At 43.9% G+C, this 25,343-nt stretch overlaps 1 protein-coding gene across 1 annotated transcript in view; it reads left to right on the forward strand.

The window, feature by feature from the left end:
* LOC109897228 (discs large homolog 1-like protein) overlaps positions 1 to 25,343 on the forward strand; it is a 221,195-nt gene that overhangs the window by 163,920 nt on the left and 31,932 nt on the right. The gene's annotated exons all lie outside the window — the stretch shown is intronic.

A 25,343-nucleotide genomic window follows, 5' to 3' on the forward strand; every position in this document is an offset into this window, starting at 1 on the left:
CTTCACAAAAACAACAACATTGAACTGTGCAAAAAATACCATAAAACTCGGTATGCACTGCAGCATGATTTATGCAGTAGATTTTCTGTAACAATGTCCATGAGAGGGAGATTTTAGATTGTCTGTCAGTTTGTGGTGTTTGTAGACAAGGAGGGATTGGAACCAGATCATAGTATCTATAAAACCATTGATCCAAACTATTGTCAGCCTAACCTGGAAGACATTAAGTATGAGTTGTTTTGTCAGGATAGCCTTCCATCTTCCCTGTTAATGTGTGGTGGGGAAGGACTTTAAACACATACTATAGTACTATTCATTAGCTTCAACCTTCTATTCCTTCTCTCCTCTTCTCTCTTTCTCTCACTCACTTTGACTGTAATCTGAGTAAGATTAGATCTTCCTATCCCAACCTACTACAGAACAAAAACACACACACACACACACATTCAAGGTTGTAATTTAAAAAATCTTGAAGTATCACTTTAATGAAAATATATATTTTATTTTGTTTATTATACTACTGTCATCAACATTTTTATTAATTTTAACACTTTAAAATTGACATCAATAATTGCAAAACTCAAAATTCTTAGAATGGAAATTCTTCATACACCCATGACTTGTATTACTATTCTGAACCATGTTATGTGATAGTGATGACTGTAAATTGCAGCATTGGCATGTCAGTGTCAGATTGGAGAGAGAGAGAGCACCATCTGTGTATGTGAGATGGAGGCTGCCAGTGTGGGGCCAGTGTGCCAAGGCAGGGACCCAGACCCAAACTGGGGCAGGAGCACAGGGGGGCAGAGCTGGGCTCCGGAACAACCAATACCCTTCTACATAATTAACGGTGTGTGTGTGTCAAATCAAATTGTATTGGTCACATCCATGTGTTTAGCAGATGTTATCGCGGTTGTAGCAAAAATGCTTGTGCTTCTAGCTCTGACAGTGCAGTAATATCTAACAAGTAATATTTAACATTTTCACAACATATACCCAAAATGCACATAAATCTAAGTAAGAAATGGATTAAGAATATATATACATATATGTCAGAGCGGCATTGGACTAAAATACCGTAGAATAGTATAGAGTACAGTTTACACACATGAGATGAGTAATGCAAGATACGGAGACATTATTAAAGTGGCTAGTGTTTCATTTCCTTAAAGTGGCCAGTGATTCCTAATCTATAGGCAGCAGCCTCTGATGTGCTGGAGATGGCTGTTTTACAGTCAGTAGTGTAGTATAGAGTACAATACAGTATATAGTACATATGAAATGGGTGATGCAATATGTAAACACAATTTAAAAGTGACTAAGATACCTTAGATTGTGTGGAGTGCAGTTTATACATATGAGATGAGTAATGCAAGATACGGAGACATTATTCAAATGGCTAGTAGTCCATTTAAAAAAAATGGCCAGTGATTCCTAATCTAGGTCTATAGGCAGCCGCCTCTGATGTGTTAGTGATGGCTGTTCAGTAGTCTGATGGCCTTGAGATAGAAGCTGTTTTTCAGTCTTTCGATTCCAGCTTTGATGCACCTGTACTGACCTCGCCTTCTGGATGATAGCGAGGTGAACAGGCAGTGGCTCGGGTGGTTGATGTCCTTGACGATTTTTTGGGCCTTCCTATGGCATCGGGTGCTGTAGGTGTCCAGGAGGGCGGGATGTTTGCCCCCGGTAATGCGTTGGGCACACCGCTCCACCCTCTGGAGAGCTTTGCGGTTTTGGGTGGTGCATTTGCCATACCAGGCGGTGATAAGGCCTGACAGGATGCTCTCAATTGTTCATCTGTAAAAGTTTATGAGGGTTTTAGGTGTTAAGCCAAATTTCTTTAGCCTCTGGAGGTTGATGAATCGCTGTTGCGCCTTCTTCACCACACTGTCTGTGTGGGTGGACCATTTCAGTTTGTCTGTGATGTGTATGCCGAGGAACTTGAAGCTTTCCACCTTCTCCACTGCGGTCCCATCAATGAAGATAGGTGGGTGGTCCCTCTGCTGTTTCCTGAATTCCACGATCATATCCTTAGTTTTGCTGACGTTGTGAGAGGTTATTATCCTGGCACAATACTCCCAGAGCCCTCACCTCCTCCCTGTAGGCTGTCTCATCGTTGTTGGTAATCAAACCTACTACTGTTGTGTCGTCTGCAGACTTGATGATTGAGTTGGAGGCGTGCTTGGCCATGCAGTCATGGGTGAACAGGGAGTACAGGAGGGGGCTGAGCACGCACCCTTGTGGGGCCCCAGTGTTGAAGATCAGCGGAGGGGAGGTGTTGTTTCCTTACCTTCACCACCTGGGGGCGACCCGTCAGGAAGTCCAGGACCCAGTTGCACAGGGCGGGGTTCAGACCCAGGGCCTCAAGCTTGATGATGAGCTTGGAGGGTACTATGGTGTTGAATGCTGAGCTATAATCAGCATTCTTACATATAGGTAAGCCACTTGTCCAGATGGGACAGGGCAGTGTGCAGTGTGGTGGCGATTGCATCATCTGTGGATCTATTGGGGTGGTAAGCAAATTGAAATGGGTCTAGGGTGGCAGGTAAGGTGGAAGTGATATGATCCGTTTCTCTTTGTGTGTGTGCGCACGCAAGCATGTGTGTGTGCGCCAGTGTTAATTTGGTCAACAATAACTATGACAAAAAATGAATGATGATATCAAGACGAGACGCACCTCCCAAAAAATAAATAATTAAATATACTAAATAAATATATATATTATATATATACGCAGTACCAGTCAAAACTTTGGACACAGCTACTCATTCAAGGGGTTTTCTTTATAAAAAATTTCTACATTGTAGAATAATAGTGAAGACATCAAAACTATGACATAACACATATGGAGTCATGTAGTAAGCAAAAAAGTGTTAAAACAAATCAAAATCTATTTTAGATTCTTCAAAGTACCCACCCTGTACCTTGACGACAGCTTTGCACAATCTTGACATTCTCTCATCCAGCTTCACCTGGAATGCTTTTCCAACAGTCTTGAATGAGTTCCCACATGCTGAGCACTTGTTGACTGCTTTTCCTTCACTCTGTGGTCCAACTCATCCCAAACCATCTCAATTGGGTTGAGGTTGGATGATTGTGGAGGCCAGGTCATCTGATGCAGCACTCCATCACTCTCCTTCTTGGTCAAATAGCCCTTACACAGCCTGGAGGTGTGTTGGATCATTGTCCTGTTGAAAAACAAATGGTAGTCCCACTGAGCGCAAACCAGATGGGATGGCGTATTGCTGCAGAACGCTTTGGCAGCCATGCTGGTTAAGTGTGCCTTGAATTCTTAATAATTCAGACAGTGTCACCAACAAAGCACCATCACACCTCCTCCTCCATGCTTCACGGTGGGAAGCAAACATGCAGAGATCAACCGTTCACCTACTCTGCATCTCAGAAAGACACGGAGGTTGGAACCAAAAATCTCAAATTTGGACTCATCAGACCAAAGGACAGATTTCCAACGGTCTGTAATATCCATTGCTCATGTTTCTTGGCCCAAGCAAGTAATTTCTTCTTATTGGTAGTCGTTTATTTGCAGCAGATCGACCATGAAGCCCTGATTCACGCAGTCTCCTCTGAACAGTTGATGTTGAGATGTGTCTGTTACTTGAACTCTGAAGCTTTTATTTGGGATGCAATTTCTGAGGCTGGAACTCTAATGAACTTATCCTCTGCAGCAGAGGTAACTCTGGGTCTTCCTTTCCTGTGACAGTCCGTTGTGCTCTGGACAGCTAGCATTCAGGGGACGTTAGCTGCGAAGGTCGGAAGGTGAGAAGGTTCAGAGCTTGCGATAGGAATCCGGGGATATGGAGAGAAAAATAGGTCCGGTATGCTCTGGTTGAATCGTGTTGTACAAACTGGCGAGAGCTTTCCGAGCTAGAGGTCAGCTGGCAAGTTAGCTGGCTAGTTTATGTTGGAGAGATTCCAGTAAGAGGCAAAGAAAAATACGTTAGAGAAAAAGCAGGTCCACACCACATTGGGTGAGGCGTGTTGCAGGAGAGTATTTTGAAGTAAGGGTTTAGAAAAATATAAAAAGATATGCGAATAAAAATATATATACACATGGGACACGACAAGACAAAGGACAAATACGTCTGACTGCTACGCCATCTTGGATAGTGAAGAAGATGCTAAGCTCCAGGACTGTTTTGCTAGCACAGACTGGAATATGTTCCGGAATTCTTCTGCTGTCATTGAGGAGTATAACACATCAGTCACTGGCTACATCAATAAGTGCATTGATGACTTCGTCCCCACAGTGACTGTACGTACATACCCCAACCAGAAGCCATGAATTACAGGCAACATCCGCACTGCGCTAAAGGGAAAAAGCTGCTGCTTTTAAGGAGCCGGGACTATAACCCCCGAGCTTACAAGAAATCCCGCTATGCCCTCCAGCGAACTATCAAACAGGCTAAGCATCAATACAGGACTAAGGTCGAATCGTGCCACAGCGGCTCCAACTCTTTGGATGTGGCAGGGCTTGCAAACTATTACAGACTACAAAGGGAAGTACAGCCAAGAGCTGCCAAGTGACACAAGCCTACCAGACGAGCTAAATTACTTCTATGCTCGCTTCGAGGCAAGAAACACTGAAACATGCATGCGAGCATCAGCTGTTCTGGACGACTGTGTGATCACACTCTCCGTAGCCGATGTGAGTAAGAAATTTAAACGGGTCAACATTCACAAGGCTGCAGGACCAGACGGATAACCAGGACGTGTACTCAGAGCATGCACTGACCAACTGGCAAGTGTCTTCACTGACATTTTCAACCTCTCCCTGTCTGAGTCTGTAATACCAACATGTTTCAAGAACACTAACATAACCTGCCTAAATGACTACTGACCCGTAGCACTCAAGTCTGTAGCCATCAAATGCTTTGAAAGGCTGGTCATGGCTCACATCAATAACATTATCACAGAAACCCTAGACTCACTCCAATTTGCATATCACCCCAACAGATCCACAGATGATGTAATCTCTATTGCACTCCACACTGCCCATTCTCACCTGGACAAAAGGAACACCTAAAGTTGAAGTCAGAATTTTACATACACTTAGGTTGGGGTCCTTTGAACTTGTTTTTCAACCACTCCATACATTTCTAGTTAACAAACTATAGTTTTGGCATGTCCGTTATGACATCTACTTTGTAGATGACACAAGTAGTTTTTCCAACAATTGGACACTTATAATTCACTGTATCACAATTCCAGTGGGTCAGACGTTTACCTAAACTAAGTTGACTTTGCCTTTAAACAGCTTGGAAAGTTACAGAAAATGATGTCATAGCTTTAGAAGCATCTGATAGGCTAATTGACATCATTTGAATCAATTGGAGGTGTACCTATGGATATATTTCAAGGCCTACCTTCAAACTCAGTGCCTCTTTGCTTGACATCATGGGAAAATCAAAAGAAATCAGCCAAGACCTCAGAAAAAATTGTAGACCTCCGCAAGTCTGGTTCATCTTTGGGAGCAATTTCCAAATGCCTGAAGGTAACACATTCATCTGTACTAATAATAGTACGCAAGTATAAACACCATTGGACCACGCAGCCGTCATTCCACTCAGGAAGGAGACGCGTTCTGTCTCCAAGAGATGGACATACTTTGGTGCGAAAGTGCATATAAATCCCAGAACAACAGCCAATGACCTTGTGAAAATGCTGGAGGAAACAGATACAAACGCATCTATATCCACAGTAAAACGAGTCCAATATTGACGTAACCTGAAAGGCCGCTCAGCAAGGTAGAAGCCACTGCTCCAAAACCACCATAAAAAAGCCACACTACGGGTTGCAACTGCACATGGGGACAAAGATCGTACTTTTTGGAGAAATGTCCTCTGGTCTGATGAAACAAAAATAGAACTGTTCGGCCATAATGACCATCGTTATGTTTGGAGGAAAAAGGGGGATGCTTGCAAGCCGAAGAGCACCATCCCAACTGTGAAGCACGGGGGTGGCAACATCATGTTGTGAGGGTGCTTTGCTGCAGGAGGGACTGGTGCACTTCACAAAATAGATGGCGTCATGAGAAGGGACAATTATGTGGATATATTGAAGCAACATCTCAAGACATCAGTCAGGAAGATAAAGCTTGGTCGCAAATGGGTCTTCCAAATGGACAATGACCCCAAACATACTTTCAAAGTTGTGGCAAAATGGCTTAAGGACAACAAAGTCAAGGTATTGGAGTGGCCATCACAAAGCCCTGACCTCAGTCCTATAGAAAATGTGTGGGCAGAACTGGAAAGCATGTGCGAGCAAGGAGGCCTACAAACCTGACCAGCTCTGTGAGGAGGAATGGGCCAAAATTCCCCCAATTTATTGTGGGAAGCTTGTGGAAGCCTACCTGAAACATTTGACCCAAGTTAAACAATTTAAAGGCAATGCTACCAAATTATAATTGAGCGTGTAAACTTCTGACCCACTGGGAATGTGATGAAAGAAATAAAATATGAAATCATTCTCTCTACTATTATTCAGACATTTCACATTCTTAAAATAAAGTGGTGATTCTAACTGACCTAAGACAGGGAGTTTTTACGAGGATTAAATGTCAGGAATTTTGAACAACTGAGTTTAAATGTATTTGGCTAAGGTGTATGTAATCTTCCGACTTCAACTGTATGTGAGAATGCTATTCATTGACTACAGCTCTGTGTTCAACACCATAGTGCCGTCAAAGCTCATCACTAAGCTAAAACCCTGTGACTAAACACCTCCCTCTGAAACTGGATCCTGGACTTCCTGACAGGCTGCCCCCAGGTGGTAAGGGTAAGTAACAACACATCCACCATGCTGATCTTAAACACAGGGACCCCTCAGGCGTGCATGCTCAGTCCTCTCCTGAACTCCCTGTTCACTCATGACTGCATGGACAGGCATGACTTCAACACTGTCATTAAGTTTGCAGAAGACACAACAGTGTCAATGGCCTGATCACCGACAAGACATTCTGTAGGGAGGAGGTCAGAAACCTGGCCGTGTGGTGCCAGGAAAACAACCTCTTCCTCAACGTGATAAGGACAAAGGAGATGATTGTGGACTAGAGGAAAAGGAGGACCGAGCACGCCCCCGTTCTCATCGACAGGTTGAGAGTTTCAAGTTCCTTGGTGTCCACATCACCAACAAACTAACATGGTCCAATCACACCAAGACAGTTGTGAAGATGGCACGACAAAACCTATTCCCCCTCAGGAGACTGAAAAGATTTGGCATGGGTCCTCAGATCCTCAAAAGGTTCTACAGCTGCACCGTCGACTGGTTGCGTCACTGCCATGGCAACTTCTCGTCTTCCGTCCGCAAGGCACTGCAAAGGGTAGTGCGTACGTTCCAGTACATCACTGGGGCCAAGCTTCCTGCCATCCAGGACCTCTATACCAGGCGGTGTCAGAGGAAGGCCCTAAAAATTGTCAAAGACTCCAGCCACCCTAGGCATAGACTGTTCTCTCTGCTAACGCATGGCAAGCGGTACCGGAGCACCAAGTCTAGGTCCAAGAGGCTTCTAAACAGCTTCTACCCCCAAGCCATAAGACTCCTGAACATCTAATCAAATGGCTACCCAGACTATTTGCTTCCCCCCCCCCCTTTTACACTGCTGCTACTCTACTAACCGGTGTCCCCGCACATTGACTCTGTAACGGTACCCCCTGTACATAGCCTTTGCTATTGTTATTTTACTGCTGCTCTTTAATTATTTTTCTTAAATCTGCATTGTTGGTTAAGGGCTTGTAAGTAAGCATTTCACTGTAAGGTCTAGCTGTTGTATTCGGCGCATGTGACAAATACATTTTGATTTGGTTTGATATATATATATATATATATATATATATATCAAGTTTTTTATACATTTGCAAAACATTTCTAAAAACCTATTTTCGTTTTGTCATTATGGGTTATTGTGTGTAAATTGATGAGGAAAATAAACAATTTAATACATTTTAGAATAAGGCTGGAACGTAACAAAATGTGGAAACAGGGAAGGGGTCTGAATACTTTCCGAATGCACAGGGCAGAGGGCTGCTATGACTATGTCAGCCCTGAAGCAAGTTGCCTTGCACAAGGGGGAGGGGTGAGCGCAGGAGTGATAGGGGGATGGAGAGAGGGAGAAATGCAGTGGGAGAAAAAGAGGAGGTGGGAGAGTGTGTTAGCATCTGTTGGTTTTTAGTCCTGGCTGACAAAAGCTGGAAGACAGACAGAGCGTAGTATCTCTACACAGACACACACATGCACGGGAGCCAACGTGGAGCAGACGCAGAGAGAGCTCGTCTTCACTACCACACACTCACACGCCGGCACTGGAACACACACTCAGAGAGTAGCGACCAGGCGCTAATCCAGAGAGAAAAACAGTATTTTCACTCTTTCGCTCTCACCGGTGAGAAGCTATTCCTCAGCATGTAAGTACAGCCTTGTCTTTCAGAGATAAAACAATAGACATAGTACATTGGACAGCTTGATTCCTTCTGTGTGTGTGTGTGTGTGTGTGTGTGTGTGTGTGTGTGTGTGTGTGTGTGTGTGTGTGTGTGTGTGTGTGTGTGTGTGTGTGTGTGTGTGTGTGTGTGTGTGTGTGTGTGTGTGTGGAGCCCCAGTACGATTGGATTACTCAGCCTTAATTAGATTCTGTGTACAGTAATGGCTTGGGGATGGGTAGTACGATACGGTACACGGCTACGCACAGACAGCAAAGTGCTCTGCTCAGCTCCTTTCTGCTGCCTGCCGCTATGTCTGAGAAGAGAGAGGAGACAAACACACATGCTTTAGCACGCAACACAGCAGTTTTCTGTTTCGAAAAAGGCATTTTTAAGACTTGTTAGGAATTCACCAGAATTCTCCCTCTTCTGGTGTTTCTATGTGACTGTTGTTTCAAACTGGATTTGCCCCATAGGGTTTTAGGGGGGGTTGTGCTCGCCTTAGTTTCACCTTTTAACACAACTGCCTGTGTGTGTGTGTGTGTGTGTGTGTGTGTGTGTGTGTGTGTGTGTGTGTGTGTGTGTGTGTGTGTGTGTGTGTGTGTGTGTGTGTGTGTGTGTGTGTGTGTGTGTGTGTGTGTGTGTGTGAACCTTTTATATAATCTAGGAAGGATTTTTAGAGTAAGTGTTTTTCTGCCTCCTATGTTTTAATGTTTGTTGCTGTAATAATCCAGGGCGTTTCTCTTGACAGCTGTTTAAAATATTACTGCACTGAAGACGGCTAGGAAACAAGCCACGGTAATAGATTTGTAACCTTGGAAATTACGTCTGTGGGATTTCTAGGTCAGTGAGATGTGTTTCACACATATGTGGCCACAAAGAGGGCCGGACTGGGCAGAGCGATGCACCCTATGACAACTTCCAGTTTTTTTTTGGGGGGGGGGGGCTTAAAATAAATGGATATATTCCTGTTTTGTGGCATTTTGCAAAGCCTCTATGTTATACCGATCACACTATACCTTTTTGTTGTGTGTAGACGTGGTTGTTCTTGTTTGATAGAGTCATTGGACGTCTTTCAGCGATTTTCCTATCGGCAGATTCATTGCTAAATACAATGTGACACACTTTTTCCAGTTTCAGAAAGACTAAGATGGGCTTTTTTTGAAAGGGATGCAGACAAAACACACATTCCTCTGGTCAAAACTGAAAGAACTGACCAGACCACAATGGCTTCAAATGATTCCTCTCATCACCACAAGTTCGGTATACAGTGCCTTAGGAAAGTATTCAGACCCCTTGACTTTTTCCACATTTTGTTACTTTACAGTCTTATTCTAAAATGTATTTAAAAAAATATTTTCCTCCTATTTTCCTTCCATCAATCTACACACAATACCCCATAATGACAAAGCGAAAACCATTGTTTTTACATTTTTGCAAATGTATTACAAATGAAAAAACTAGTATTCAGACACTTTACTCAGTACTTTGTTGAAGCACCTTTGGCAGCGATTACAGCATCGAGTCTTCTTGGGTATGGCGCTACAAGCTTGGCACACCTGTATTTGTGCTTGGGGTCGTTGTCCTTTTGGAAGGTGAACCTTCACCCCAGTCTGAGGTTCTGAGCGCTCTTGAGTAGATTTTCATCAATGATCTCTTTGTACTTTGCTCCGTTCATCTTTGTCTGGATCATGACTAGTCTTCCAGTCCCTGTAGCTGGAAAAACAACCCCACAGCATGATGCTGCCACCACCATGCTTTGCTGTAGTGATGGTGCAAAGTTTCCTCCAGACGTGACACTTGGCATTCAGGTCAAAGGGTTCAATTTCAATTTCATCAGACCAGAGAATCTTGTTTCTCATGGTCTGAGAGTCTTGAGGTGCCTTTTGGCAAACTCCAACCGGGCTGTCATGTGCCTTTTACAGAGGAGTGGCCCGATTGGTGAAGTGCTGCAGAGATAGTTTTCCTTCTGGAAGTTTCCCCCATCTCCACAGAGGAACACTGGAACTCTGTCAGAGTGACCATCGGTTTCTTGGTCACTTCCCTGACCAAGCCCTTCTTCCCCGATTGCTCAGTTTGGCTGGGTGACCAACTCTTGGAAGAGCCTTGGTGTTTCCAAATTTCTTCAATTTAAGAATGATGGAGGCCACTGTGTTCTTAGGGACCTTCAGTGCTGTAAAAATGTTTTGGTACCCTTCCCCAGATCTGTGTCTCGACCCAATCCTATCTCGGAGCTCTACAGACAATTCCTTCAACCTCATGGCTTGGGTTTTGCTCTGACATGCACTGTCAACTGTGGGACCTTGTATAGACAGGTGTGTGCCTTTCCAAATCATGTTCAATCAATTGCATTTACCACAGGTTAACTCCAATCAAATTGTAGAAACTTGTTGATGATCAATGGAAACAGGACACACCTGTCTCATAGAAAAGGATCCTAATACTTACGTAAATAAATTATTTCGGTTTTTAATATTTATATATTTGCTAAAATGTAAAACAAACTGTTTTGCCTTGTCATTATAGGGTATTGTATGTAGATTGCTGAGTTTTTTATTTTATTTGATACATTTTAGAATTAGGGTGTAACGGAACAAAATGTAGTAAAAGTCAAGGGTCTGAATACTTTCCTTGGGCACTGTAAAGCCAAGAGGATTCAAATCAGCATTGGATTTAAAAAGAAGCTCATCTACAGCAAATGCCAGCACGAAGATGCAGGCAAATACAGTAGCTTGGTGAGTTATTTTTCATGCAAGCCACCTAGCTGGCTAGCTTTTAGTTTATCTACTGAAACCGATATTGTGGGGGGAAATATATACATTTTTATGTTTGCTACCTCAGGTAGCTAGCAAAAATGATTGGAGTCCTATCTTGCATGATGCCTAACAGTTGTGAATAACAATTATTGGCTATTCAGAAAACTAGCTTGCTAAGTTTACTAACAGTGAGGACAAACAATACAACAATTTACAGTTTTTACATTTCTAAAACTGATAAACTGGCTTTACTAGAAACATTTCTGGCTGTAGCTAGGTACTATCTGCCTACCTAGGTATATTTGTAGGGTTTGGTCATTGCAACGGTTGAGGGTTATGCCATATTTCGTTCTATTAAGCTATATGTTGTCCCAAATGTAATCTCTACCTGTGCACATGTAGTCACATTGTATAGTGATTGGAGACAGGCGCAGGAATACGTAATAGTTTTTTAAAATGTTCAACACCCAAACAAAAGAGCAACGTGTAAAACCTCTAAATAATACACGGGACGAAACACGTAAAACAAGTGCACAATAACACGTAGCATGAAAGCCGATACAATAGCACAGGTACTCACACGACCAACGGACATGATAACAATAACAATAACCGACAAGGAGAATGGGGAACAGAGGGCACTTACATATATTCATACTAATCAGGCGGAATGGGAAGCGTGCGTAATGAGACAAGACAGTCTGGGGTTGGTGGTAATGAATCCAGTTCGATGATGTAGACCTCCGGAGCTGGTTAACGGAATAGGAAGCAATACCTTGGGGATCCGTGACAGTACCTCCCCCCCGACGCGCTGCACCACCAGCGGGACACCTCGGGGACAAAGCTGAAAATCCCTGGTCAGCGAAGCGTCCAGGATGTTAACCGCAGAAACCCAGCACTGCTCCTCTGGGCTGTACCCCTCCCAGTCGATAAGGTACTGGAGACAACCCCGCTCGACACCTCAAATCCTGGACTTCATGGACCGAGTACGCTGGACCTCCCTTGATGTCCAGAGGAGGAGGCAGGGCAACACTGGGTCCAGCCTCAGCGAGGGGACCAGGCACCACTGGCCTGAGGAGAGACGCATGAAAAGTCGGGTTAATGCGGTAATCAGCAGAGAGTTGCAAATGGTACGTTATCTCATTAACTCTCCTCAGGACTTTAAACAACCCATAATAACCGCGGGCTCAGCGTCCGGCAGGGCAGGTGGAGGGTTAGGTTCCGGGTGAAGAGCCGACGCATGGCCCACTGGAGATGAGTGTGCACAGCATTCTAGGTCTCCTCTGTGCCGACGAAACCACTCGTCTACCGCAGGGGCCTCATCCGCCTCGGATGCCAAGGTGCCAGGGCACGAGGAAGGAGGCGACAAGCTTTGGAAAACTGGTCCACAACTACGAGAACGGTGGTGTTACCCTTGGAGGGAGGAAGGTCAGTGACAAAGTCCACCAAGTGGTGAGACCAGGGTCATTATGAAACCGGCAGGGGAAGGAGCTTTCCATAAGGGAGGTGTATGGGTGTTTTAGACTGGGCAAAGATGGAGCAGGAAGAGATGTAAACACGGATGTCCCTCGCCAAGTTTGGTCACCAGTACTTCTCTGTCAGGCAGGCGATGGTACGGCCTATCCCAGGATGACTCGACACAGGCGCCCAGGTGAGGAGGCGGTCCCGCACACCCATGGGCACGTAGGCGTGGTTCTCCGGACACTGTGCAGGTGCGGGTTCCATATGCAAAGCTTGCATGATGTCGGGGTCCACTTCCCACACCACTGGCGCGATGATACAGGACGTCATGGAGGTGAGACAGGGTGTCCGCCCTTGGCGAACCCCAGGAGTCGCTGGACTGCTTTCACAGAGTTGGGGATGGGCCATGACCTGACTGCACTGAAGCGTTGCTCCTCCATCTCCACTCCCTCCGTGGATATGAGGTAGCCCAAAAAGGACACGGACCGCTGGAAAAACAAACACTTCTCTTGTTTGACATACAGATCATGCTCCAACAGTCTTCCCAGCACAGACCTGACAAAGAAGACATGCTGGGCACAGTCAGCAGAATAGAGCAAAATGTTGTCTATATAAAACACTACGCCCCGTCCCAGCATGTCCCGAAACACTTCGTTAAAGGCCTGGAAGTCTGATGGCGCATTAGAAGGCCATTTTCAATTTGTCACCTGCACAGATGCGAACCAGATTGTAGGCGCTCCTCAAGTCCAGTTTCGTGAAGTACTGCGCCCGTGCATTTATTTGATAACTGTTGGGATGAGGGGTGAAGGATAGCTGAAATTAACGGTGGCTTTATTCAGAGTTCGATAATCAATAACAAAAAAGAAGCTTGAGGAGGCTGGTGACAAAAAGGGGAAGATAAAACCCTGTTGAAGGCTCTCCTGTGCGTAAGTCTCCATGGCCTCGATCTCCACATAGGAGAGGGGATAGACGTGTCCTCTTGGGAGGGCTGCGTCAGACCGCAGGTCAATGGCACAGTCCCAGGGGCGATGAGGAGTCAGGCGTGTAGCCTGGGTCTTAGAGAAAACCCAGTGCAGATCCTGGTATTTCTCCGGTAACTCCACTTGAGGGTGTTGACAGACACCACGAGACACCACCCCTGACACTCCTTCGACAACCCAGCTATCTCCCCTTTGACCAGGAAATAACAGGGTTGTGCCAACTCAACCAGGGGAGACCTAAAACAACAGGGTGCGTGGGGGTGTCTATAATCAAAAGGTGATCTATTCTAAATGAGTGTCATGGGTCAGCAGAGAAACAGGAACAGTGATGTGATGTACGAGCTCTGTCCCTATTGGATGATTATCCAGGACTCGTACCGGAATGGGTGACTGTAGGGGAACCAAAGGAATGTGTAATGCAGTGAACAGTGCGCTATCTAAAAGATTCCCGGCAGCTCCGGAATCAGAGCTAACGGAAGTGAGGGGCTAGGGTATTTAAATGGGAAAACACACTGGTTGAGTTGACAGAAAAAGGAGGGAAAATCTTGCATCCTACCTGGGTTGGAGCAGGATAATTCCCTGGCTTGTCACCTCCTCGCCTATTAGTGGATAGAGGGCAGGTCAAGGAGAAATGACCCCTTTCTCCACAATAGGAGCAGAGGCCCAGATTCCTCCTTTTCCTATGCTCTGCCTCAGGCAAACGTGCAGAGCCCACCTCCATCAGCTCTGGCCATGGAGCAGGTGTAGCCATGGGCTCCGGATTCCGCACAGGTCTTCGTCGGGACCGCATGAGGTTGTCCAAACGAATCGACATGCTGATGAGCTGGTCAAGTGACAGGTTGTCATCACGGCAGGCTAACTCCAGCTGTGCCTCTTCCCGCAGTCCGCTGCAGAACATGGTGGCCAGGGCCACCTCGTTCCATCCTGTGGAGACCACGATGGTCCGGAACTCCAGAGCGAACTCCAAGTCCTAGCTCTCTGGCGTAGTCGGAGTAGGCGCGCGGTCAGTCCTCTTGATGCTGGACTGTCTCTGCAATGTTTGACAGCTCAGTCTTTCCTGCTGTCTGCATTTAGTGGGTCCGGTATTCTGTCACATTGTATAATGATTGGAGACAGGCACAGGAATACGTAATAGGAGGTTTTATGTTCTCCACCCAAACAAAAGAGCGAGATGTAAACTTCTAAATAATACATGGGACGAGACCCGTAAAACAAGTGCACAATAAAAGTAATTTTTCCAACAATTGTTTACAGATAGATTATTCACTTAAAATTCAGTATATCACAATTCTAGTGGGTCAGAAGTTTACATAAACTAAGTTGACTGTGACTTTAAACAGCTTAGAAAATTCCAGAAAAAGTCATGGCTTTAGAAGCGTCTGATAGGCTAATTGACATCATTTGAGTTAATTGGAGGTGAACCTGCGGATGTATTTCAAAGCCTACCTTCCAGCTCTTTGCCTCTTTGCTTGACATCATGGGAAAATCAAAAGAAATCGCCCAAGACCTCAGATAATACAATTGTAGACCTCCGCAAGTCTGGTTCGTCCTTGGGAGCAATTTCCAAACGCCTGAAGGTACCAGGTTCATCTGTACTAACAATAGTACGCAAGTATAAACACCATGGGATCGCTCATCCGTCATACTGCTCAGGAAGGAGACGCGTTCTGTCTCCAAGAGACGCACGTACTTTGGTGCGAAAAGTGCAAATCAATCCCAGAACAACAGCAAAGGACCTTGTGAAGATGCTGGAGGAAACAGGTACAAGAGTTTTACTGTGGATATAAATACAAGTCCTATTATCGACAAAACCTGAAAGGCAGCTCAGCAAGGAAGAAGCCACTGCTCCAAAATCATCATAAAAAAAGCCAGACTATGGTTAACAACTGCACATGGGGACAAATATCGTACTTTTTGGAGAAATGTCTTCTAGTCTGATGAAACAAAAATATAACCGTTTGACCATAATGACGATCGTTATGTTTGGAGGAAAAAGAGGGATGCTTGCAAGCCGAAGAACACCATCCCAACTGTGAAGCACGGGGGCGGCGGCATCATGTTGTGGGGGTGCTTTGCTGCAGGATGGACTGGTGCACTTCACAAAGTAGATGGCATCATGAGGGAGGAGAAATTATGTGGATATATTGAAGAAACATCTCAAGACACCAGTCAGGAAGTTAAAGCTTGGTCGCAAATGGGTCTTGCAAATGGACAATGACCCCAAGCATACTTCCAAAGTTGTGGGAAAAGGGCTTAAGGACAATAAAGTCAAGGTATTGGAGTGGCCATCACAAAGCCCTGACCTCAATCCTATAGAAAATTTGTGGGCAGAACTGAAAAACGTGTGCAAGCAAGGAGGCCTACAAACCTGACTCAGTTACACCAGCTCTCTCAGTAAGAATGGGCCAAAATTCACCCAACTTTTTGTGGGAAGCTTGTGGAAGCCTACCTGAAACATTTGACCCAAGTTAAACAACTTAAAGGCAATGTTACCAAATACTAATTGAGTGTGTCAACTTTTGACCCACTGGGAATGTGATGAAAGAAAAGAATGCTAAAATAATTAATTTTCTACTATTATTCAGACATTTCACATTCTTAAAATAAAGTGGTGATCCTAACTGACCTAAAAGGGAATTTTTACGAGGATTAAATGTCAGGAATTGTGAAAATCCGAGTTTAAATGTATTTGGTGCATGTAAGTGTAGGTGCATGTAAACCTCCGACTTCAATTGTATATACACAACCATTTAAACGTTTGGGGTCACTTAGAAATGTCCTTGTTTTTGTCAATTAAAATTACATAAATTTAATCAGAAATAAAGTGTAGACATTGTTAATGTTGTAAATTACTATTGTAGCTGGAAGCAGCTGCTTTTTAATGTAATATGAACATAGGCGTACAGGTGCCCATTATCAGCAACCATCTCTCCTGTGTTCCAATGGCACGTTGTGCACGTTGTAATCCAAGTTTATCATTTTAAAAGGCTAATTGATCATTAGAAAACACTTTTGCAATAATGTTTGCACAGCTAAAAACTGTTGTCCACCTTAAAGAGGCAATAAAACTGGCCTTCTTTAGACTAGTTGGCTATCTGGAGCATCAGCATTTGTCGCTTCAATTACAGGCTTGAAATGGCCAGAAGCCAAGTCTATTCTTGTTCTGAGAAATGAAGGCTATTCCATGCGAGAAATTGCCAAGAAACTGAAGTTCTCGTACAACGCTGTGTACTACTCCCTTCACAGAACAGCGCAAACTGGCCCTAACCAGAATATAACGAGGTTTGGGAGACCCCGGTGCACAACTGGCAGTTTCATTAAATAGTACCCGCAAAACACGAGTCTCAACGTCAACAGTGAAAATACGACTCCGGGATGCCGTCCTTCTAGTCAGAGTTCCTCTGTCCAGTGTCTGTGTTATTTTGCCCATCTTAATATTTTAAGCGATATGGCTTTCTCTTTGCAACTCTGCCTTGGTTATAGACACAGCTGTGACTATAACCAAGGGAATTCTCTTTGGAGGTAATATGGTCGGATTTTTATTGTGAGGTATTCTTGGTCGGGTGAACAAAAGGACTTGGGTTTCTGTATGTTATCACAATCACACCATGAGTAGTCAATCATGAAACATATACCCCTGCCTTTGTTCTTCCCGGAGAGTTATTTATTCTTGTCTGCGCAATGTACTGAGAACCCAGCTGGCTGTATGGACGGGGACAGTATATCACAAGAGATCCATGTTTCCGTGAAACAGACCATGTTACAATCCCTGATTTCTCTCTGGAAGGAGATTCTCGCTCAGAGCTCATCTACTTTATTATCCAGAAACTGAACATTAGTGAGTATTATACTCGGAAGAGGTGGATGGTGTGCACGCCTCCTGAGTCGGACTAGAAGTCCACTCCGAATACCTCTTCTCCACCGGCGTTGTTTTGGAGCAGCCTCTGGAATAAGTTCAATTGCCCCGAACAAAGGATCCAAATCGGGAATGTCATATTCCTGGTCGTAATGCTGGTGAGTTACCGCCGATCTGATATCTTAAAGTTATTTCCGGCTGTGTGTAATAACACACAAAAAAATTGGGCTAATAATGTAAGAAATAACACACAAACAAAATACTGCAAAATTGCTTCGGAGCTAGAAGCCGAGCTTATGATGCTCTTAATTAACTATTATAGATGTGTTTTGATTTTGCTCAAGGCATTACAGAACTTCTACCAAGCCCTAAATTAGTTTATAACTCTCTCACCTAGACATGTCTGCATGGGATAACTGATTTCAGTCTGTTGGGGTAGGGGGCAGCATTGTCACTTTTTGATGAATTGCTTGCCCAAACTGAACTGCCTCCTACTCTGTCCCAGATGCTAATATATGCATATTATTATTAATTTCGGATAGAAAACACTAAAGTTTCTAAAACTGTTTGAATGATGTCTGTGAGTATAACAGAACTCATATGGCAAGCAAAAACCTGAGAAGAAATCCAAACAGGAAGTGAGAAGTCGAATTTCAAAACACTTGCCTATTCAAATCCCTGATAGTTATGGATATGCATGCACTTCCCAGGGCTTCCACTAGATGTCACCGTCTTTAGATCCTAGTTTTAAGATTATACTATAAAGGAGGGGCTCATGAGACCTATTTTAGTGAGTGGTCTAACAGAGTGCCTCGGTCTCATGAAGCACGCTCCCGAGAGAGTTAGCTCCCGTTCCAAAGCTTTTATTCAGACAATTAAGTTCTCCAGGTGGACCCTTATTGATGATATATGTTTAAAAACATCCTAAAGATTGATTGCAGCCATGTTTTGACTTGTTTCTACGACCTGTAACTGAACTTTTTGAGTTTTTGTCATGGAGGAAATGGTCGCTCCTCCATGAAGATGGATTACTGGGCTGGACACGCTAACAACAAATGGGTAAATGATGGGCTTTATGGAACAAATCAGTGATTTGTGGTCGAACTGGGATTCCTGGGACTGCCTTCTGATGAAGATCATCAAAGGTAAGTGAATATTTATAGTGTTTTTCTAACTAATGTTGACTCCAAGATGGCGGAATTGTCTAATTGTTTATAAGCAGGTACTGAGCGCCGTTCTCAGATTATGCTTTTTCCGTAAAGTGAAAAAAAAATAATCTGGCACAGCGGTTACATAGAGGATAACTCCATCTTTAATTCTGTGAATAACACTTGCATCTTTTATCAATGTTTTATCAATGTTTATTATGAGTATTTCTGGCATTAGACAGGCCAAAAGGCATTACAAGTTACCCGTAATGGCCCGTGGTTGTGGAAAAGGCCATTTTCAATTTGTCACCTGCACAGATGCGAACCAGATTGTAGGCGCTCCTCAAGTCCAGTTTCGTGAAGTACTGCGCCCGTGCATTTATTTGATAACTGTTGGGATGAGGGGTGAAGGATAGCTGAAATTAACGGTGGCTTTATTCAGAGTTCGATAATCAATAACAAAAAAGAAGCTTGAGGAGGCTGGTGACAAAAAGGGGAAGATAAAACCCTGTTGAAGGCTCTCCTGTGCGTAAGTCTCCATGGCCTCGATCTCCACATAGGAGAGGGGATAGACGTGTCCTCTTGGGAGGGCTGCGTCAGACCGCAGGTCAATGGCACAGTCCCAGGGGCGATGAGGAGTCAGGCGTGTAGCCTGGGTCTTAGAGAAAACCCAGTGCAGATCCTGGTATTTCTCCGGTAACTCCACTTGAGGGTGTTGACAGACACCACGAGACACCACCCCTGACACTCCTTCGACAACCCAGCTATCTCCCCTTTGACCAGGAAATAACAGGGTTGTGCCAACTCAACCAGGGGAGACCTAAAACAACAGGGTGCGTGGGGGTGTCTATAATCAAAAGGTGATCTATTCTAAATGAGTGTCATGGGTCAGCAGAGAAACAGGAACAGTGATGTGATGTACGAGCTCTGTCCCTATTGGATGATTATCCAGGACTCGTACCGGAATGGGTGACTGTAGGGGAACCAAAGGAATGTGTAATGCAGTGAACAGTGCGCTATCTAAAAGATTCCCGGCAGCTCCGGAATCAGAGCTAACGGAAGTGAGGGGCTAGGGTATTTAAATGGGAAAACACACTGGTTGAGTTGACAGAAAAAGGAGGGAAAATCTTGCATCCTACCTGGGTTGGAGCAGGATAATTCCCTGGCTTGTCACCTCCTCGCCTATTAGTGGATAGAGGGCAGGTCAAGGAGAAATGACCCCTTTCTCCACAATAGGAGCAGAGGCCCAGATTCCTCCTTTTCCTATGCTCTGCCTCAGGCAAACGTGCAGAGCCCACCTCCATCAGCTCTGGCCATGGAGCAGGTGTAGCCATGGGCTCCGGATTCCGCACAGGTCTTCGTCGGGACCGCATGAGGTTGTCCAAACGAATCGACATGCTGATGAGCTGGTCAAGTGACAGGTTGTCATCACGGCAGGCTAACTCCAGCTGTGCCTCTTCCCGCAGTCCGCTGCAGAACATGGTGGCCAGGGCCACCTTGTTCCATCCTGTGGAGACCACGATGGTCCGGAACTCCAGAGCGAACTCCAAGTCCTAGCTCTCTGGCGTAGTCGGAGTAGGCGCGCGGTCAGTCCTCTTGATGCTGGACTGTCTCTGCAATGTTTGACAGCTCAGTCTTTCCTGCTGGGGACAAATATCGTACTTTTTGGAGAAATGTCTTCTAGTCTGATGAAACAAAAATATAACCGTTTGACCATAATGACGATCGTTATGTTTGGAGGAAAAAGAGGGATGCTTGCAAGCCGAAGAACACCATCCCAACTGTGAAGCACGGGGGCGGCGGCATCATGTTGTGGGGGTGCTTTGCTGCAGGATGGACTGGTGCACTTCACAAAGTAGATGGCATCATGAGGGAGGAGAAATTATGTGGATATATTGAAGAAACATCTCAAGACACCAGTCAGGAAGTTAAAGCTTGGTCGCAAATGGGTCTTGCAAATGGACAATGACCCCAAGCATACTTCCAAAGTTGTGGGAAAAGGGCTTAAGGACAATAAAGTCAAGGTATTGGAGTGGCCATCACAAAGCCCTGACCTCAATCCTATAGAAAATTTGTGGGCAGAACTGAAAAACGTGTGCAAGCAAGGAGGCCTACAAACCTGACTCAGTTACACCAGCTCTCTCAGTAAGAATGGGCCAAAATTCACCCAACTTTTTGTGGGAAGCTTGTGGAAGCCTACCTGAAACATTTGACCCAAGTTAAACAACTTAAAGGCAATGTTACCAAATACTAATTGAGTGTGTCAACTTTTGACCCACTGGGAATGTGATGAAAGAAAAGAATGCTAAAATAATTAATTTTCTACTATTATTCAGACATTTCACATTCTTAAAATAAAGTGGTGATCCTAACTGACCTAAAAGGGAATTTTTACGAGGATTAAATGTCAGGAATTGTGAAAATCCGAGTTTAAATGTATTTGGTGCATGTAAGTGTAGGTGCATGTAAACCTCTGACTTCAATTGTATATACACAACCATTTAAACGTTTGGGGTCACTTAGAAATGTCCTTGTTTTTGTCAATTAAAATTACATAAATTTAATCAGAAATAAAGTGTAGACATTGTTAATGTTGTAAATTACTATTGTAGCTGGAAGCAGCTGCTTTTTAATGTAATATGAACATAGGCGTACAGGTGCCCATTATCAGCAACCATCTCTCCTGTGTTCCAATGGCACGTTGTGCACGTTGTAATCCAAGTTTATCATTTTAAAAGGCTAATTGATCATTAGAAAACACTTTTGCAATAATGTTTGCACAGCTAAAAACTGTTGTCCACCTTAAAGAGGCAATAAAACTGGCCTTCTTTAGACTAGTTGGCTATCTGGAGCATCAGCATTTGTCGCTTCAATTACAGGCTTGAAATGGCCAGAAGCCAAGTCTATTCTTGTTCTGAGAAATGAAGGCTATTCCATGCGAGAAATTGCCAAGAAACTGAAGTTCTCGTACAACGCTGTGTACTACTCCCTTCACAGAACAGCGCAAACTGGCCCTAACCAGAATATAACGAGGTTTGGGAGACCCCGGTGCACAACTGGCAGTTTCATTAAATAGTACCCGCAAAACACGAGTCTCAACGTCAACAGTGAAAATACGACTCCGGGATGCCGTCCTTCTAGTCAGAGTTCCTCTGTCCAGTGTCTGTGTTATTTTGCCCATCTTAATATTTTAAGCGATATGGCTTTCTCTTTGCAACTCTGCCTTGGTTATAGACACAGCTGTGACTATAACCAAGGGAATTCTCTTTGGAGGTAATATGGTCGGATTTTTATTGTGAGGTATTCTTGGTCGGGTGAACAAAAGGACTTGGGTTTCTGTATGTTATCACAATCACACCATGAGTAGTCAATCATGAAACATATACCCCTGCCTTTGTTCTTCCCGGAGAGTTATTTATTCTTGTCTGCGCAATGTACTGAGAACCCAGCTGGCTGTATGGACGGGGACAGTATATCACAAGAGATCCATGTTTCCGTGAAACAGACCATGTTACAATCCCTGATTTCTCTCTGGAAGGAGATTCTCGCTCAGAGCTCATCTACTTTATTATCCAGAAACTGAACATTAGTGAGTATTATACTCGGAAGAGGTGGATGGTGTGCACGCCTCCTGAGTCGGACTAGAAGTCCACTCCGAATACCTCTTCTCCACCGGCGTTGTTTTGGAGCAGCCTCTGGAATAAGTTCAATTGCCCCGAACAAAGGATCCAAATCGGGAATGTCATATTCCTGGTCGTAATGCTGGTGAGTTACCGCCGATCTGATATCTTAAAGTTATTTCCGGCTGTGTGTAATAACACACAAAAAAATTGGGCTAATAATGTAAGAAATAACACACAAACAAAATACTGCAAAATTGCTTCGGAGCTAGAAGCCGAGCTTATGATGCTCTTAATTAACTATTATAGATGTGTTTTGATTTTGCTCAAGGCATTACAGAACTTCTACCAAGCCCTAAATTAGTTTATAACTCTCTCACCTAGACATGTCTGCATGGGATAACTGATTTCAGTCTGTTGGGGTAGGGGGCAGCATTGTCACTTTTTGATGAATTGCTTGCCCAAACTGAACTGCCTCCTACTCTGTCCCAGATGCTAATATATGCATATTATTATTAATTTCGGATAGAAAACACTAAAGTTTCTAAAACTGTTTGAATGATGTCTGTGAGTATAACAGAACTCATATGGCAAGCAAAAACCTGAGAAGAAATCCAAACAGGAAGTGAGAAGTCGAATTTCAAAACACTTGCCTATTCAAATCCCTGATAGTTATGGATATGCATGCACTTCCCAGGGCTTCCACTAGATGTCACCGTCTTTAGATCCTAGTTTTAAGATTATACTATAAAGGAGGGGCTCATGAGACCTATTTTAGTGAGTGGTCTAACAGAGTGCCTCGGTCTCATGAAGCACGCTCCCGAGAGAGTTAGCTCCCGTTCCAAAGCTTTTATTCAGACAATTAAGTTCTCCAGGTGGACCCTTATTGATGATATATGTTTAAAAACATCCTAAAGATTGATTGCAGCCATGTTTTGACTTGTTTCTACGACCTGTAACTGAACTTTTTGAGTTTTTGTCATGGAGGAAATGGTCGCTCCTCCATGAAGATGGATTACTGGGCTGGACACGCTAACAACAAATGGGTAAATGATGGGCTTTATGGAACAAATCAGTGATTTGTGGTCGAACTGGGATTCCTGGGACTGCCTTCTGATGAAGATCATCAAAGGTAAGTGAATATTTATAGTGTTTTTCTAACTAATGTTGACTCCAAGATGGCGGAATTGTCTAATTGTTTATAAGCAGGTACTGAGCGCCGTTCTCAGATTATGCTTTTTCCGTAAAGTAAAAAAAAAAAATCTGGCACAGCGGTTACATAGAGGATAACTCCATCTTTAATTCTGTGAATAACACTTGCATCTTTTATCAATGTTTATTATGAGTATTTCTGGGAAATTCACAGGATGTTTCGGAATCAAAACATTACTGCACGTAACGCGCCAATGTAAACTGAGATTTTTGGATATAAATATGCACATTATCGAACAAAACATACATGTATTGTGTAACATGATGTCCTATGAGTGTCATCTTTTGAAGATCATCAAAGGTTAGTGATTCATTTTATCTATATTTCTGCTTTTTGTGACTGATATCTTTTACAGGGAAAATGGCTGTATGTTGTGCTTTCGCTGTAAATCATTTTTGAAATCAGACACCATTTACAAGATGTTTATCTTTCATTTGCTGTATTGGACTTGTTAATGTGTGAAAGTTACATATTTCAAAAAAATATTTCGCGGCTGCCTTTTCAGCGGAATGTTGAGGTGGAACGCCCGTCCTAGACAGGTTTTAACCAGAGTAAAAGCTACTGGTAGTCCTCTCCTATTCTCCTCTCCTGGTAGTCCTCTCCTATTCTCAGAATTCCTCTTATCTTCTCAGAAAAGATGAGAGATTTGGTCAGACGTTGCAGCCAGAGAGACATAACCCGTGGCCTTTCTCTCTCTCTCTCTCTCTCTCTCTCTCTCTCTCTCTCTCTCTCTCTCTCTCTCTCTTAGCCAGTCTCTCTGGAACACAGACTCAGCCACAGAACAGCAACTACACTAAAACCCTTTATATCTACTCTGCACAGCAGGCATGTTGACGCAAGGACGCTCTCTTGCTCTCTTCTGCATTCTCTCATATTTACAGTGGAATAGATCAACTAACGTGAAATAAACAAATCAGAAATTAACAGTAAACATTATACTCACAAAAATGTAATTTCTCTCTTCATCCCACTGTCTCTCTCTCCCTTTAACTCAGAGTACAGTAGTTACATCTCTCTGCCGTAATGCATTCATCACGAGAAAAGAATAAGATCTGCTGTATACCCAAAACAGTCATACACTATATATATATATATATATATATATATACACACAAAAGTATGTGAACAACCCTTTCAAATGAGTGGATTTGACTATTTCAGCCACACCCGTTTCTGACAGGTGTATAAAATTGATCTCACAGCCATGCAATCTCCATAGACAAACATTGGCAGTAAAATGGCCTTACTGAAGAGCTCAGTGACTTTCAATATGGCACCATCATAGGATACCTCCTTTCTAACAAGTCAGTTCATTACATTTCTGCCCTGCTAGAACTGCTCGGTTAACTGTAAGTGCTGTTATAAGTGGACAAGTCTAGTAGCAACAACAGCTGAGCCATGAGGTGATAGGCCACATAAGCTCACAGAACCGAGTGTTGAAGCGCATAGCGCGTAAAAATCGTCTTTCCGCGGACTACCGGGTTCCAAACTACCTCTGGAAGCTACGGCAGCACAAGAACTGTTCGTCGGGAGCTTCATGAAATGAAAGCTTAAGATAACCAAGTGCAATGCCAAGCGTCGACTGGAGTGAGTAGTGTAAAGTTCGTCGCCATTGGACTCAGGAGCAGTGGAAACACGTTTTCTGGAGTGATGAATGACTCTGCACCATCTGGCAATCCGACGGACGAATCTGGGTTTTGGCGGATACCAGGAGAACGCTACCTGCCCCAATGCATAGTGCCAACTGTAAGGTTTGGTGGATGAGGATTAATGGGCTGTGGCTATTTTTCATGGTTCAGGCTAGGCTCCTTAGTTCCAGTGAAGGGAAATCTTAATGCTACCCCATACAATGACATTCTAGACGATTCTGTGCTACC

The sequence above is a fragment of the Oncorhynchus kisutch genome, linkage group LG10 (genome assembly GCF_002021735.2).
Source record: "Oncorhynchus kisutch isolate 150728-3 linkage group LG10, Okis_V2, whole genome shotgun sequence".
Taxonomy (NCBI): Eukaryota; Metazoa; Chordata; class Actinopteri; order Salmoniformes; family Salmonidae; genus Oncorhynchus; species Oncorhynchus kisutch.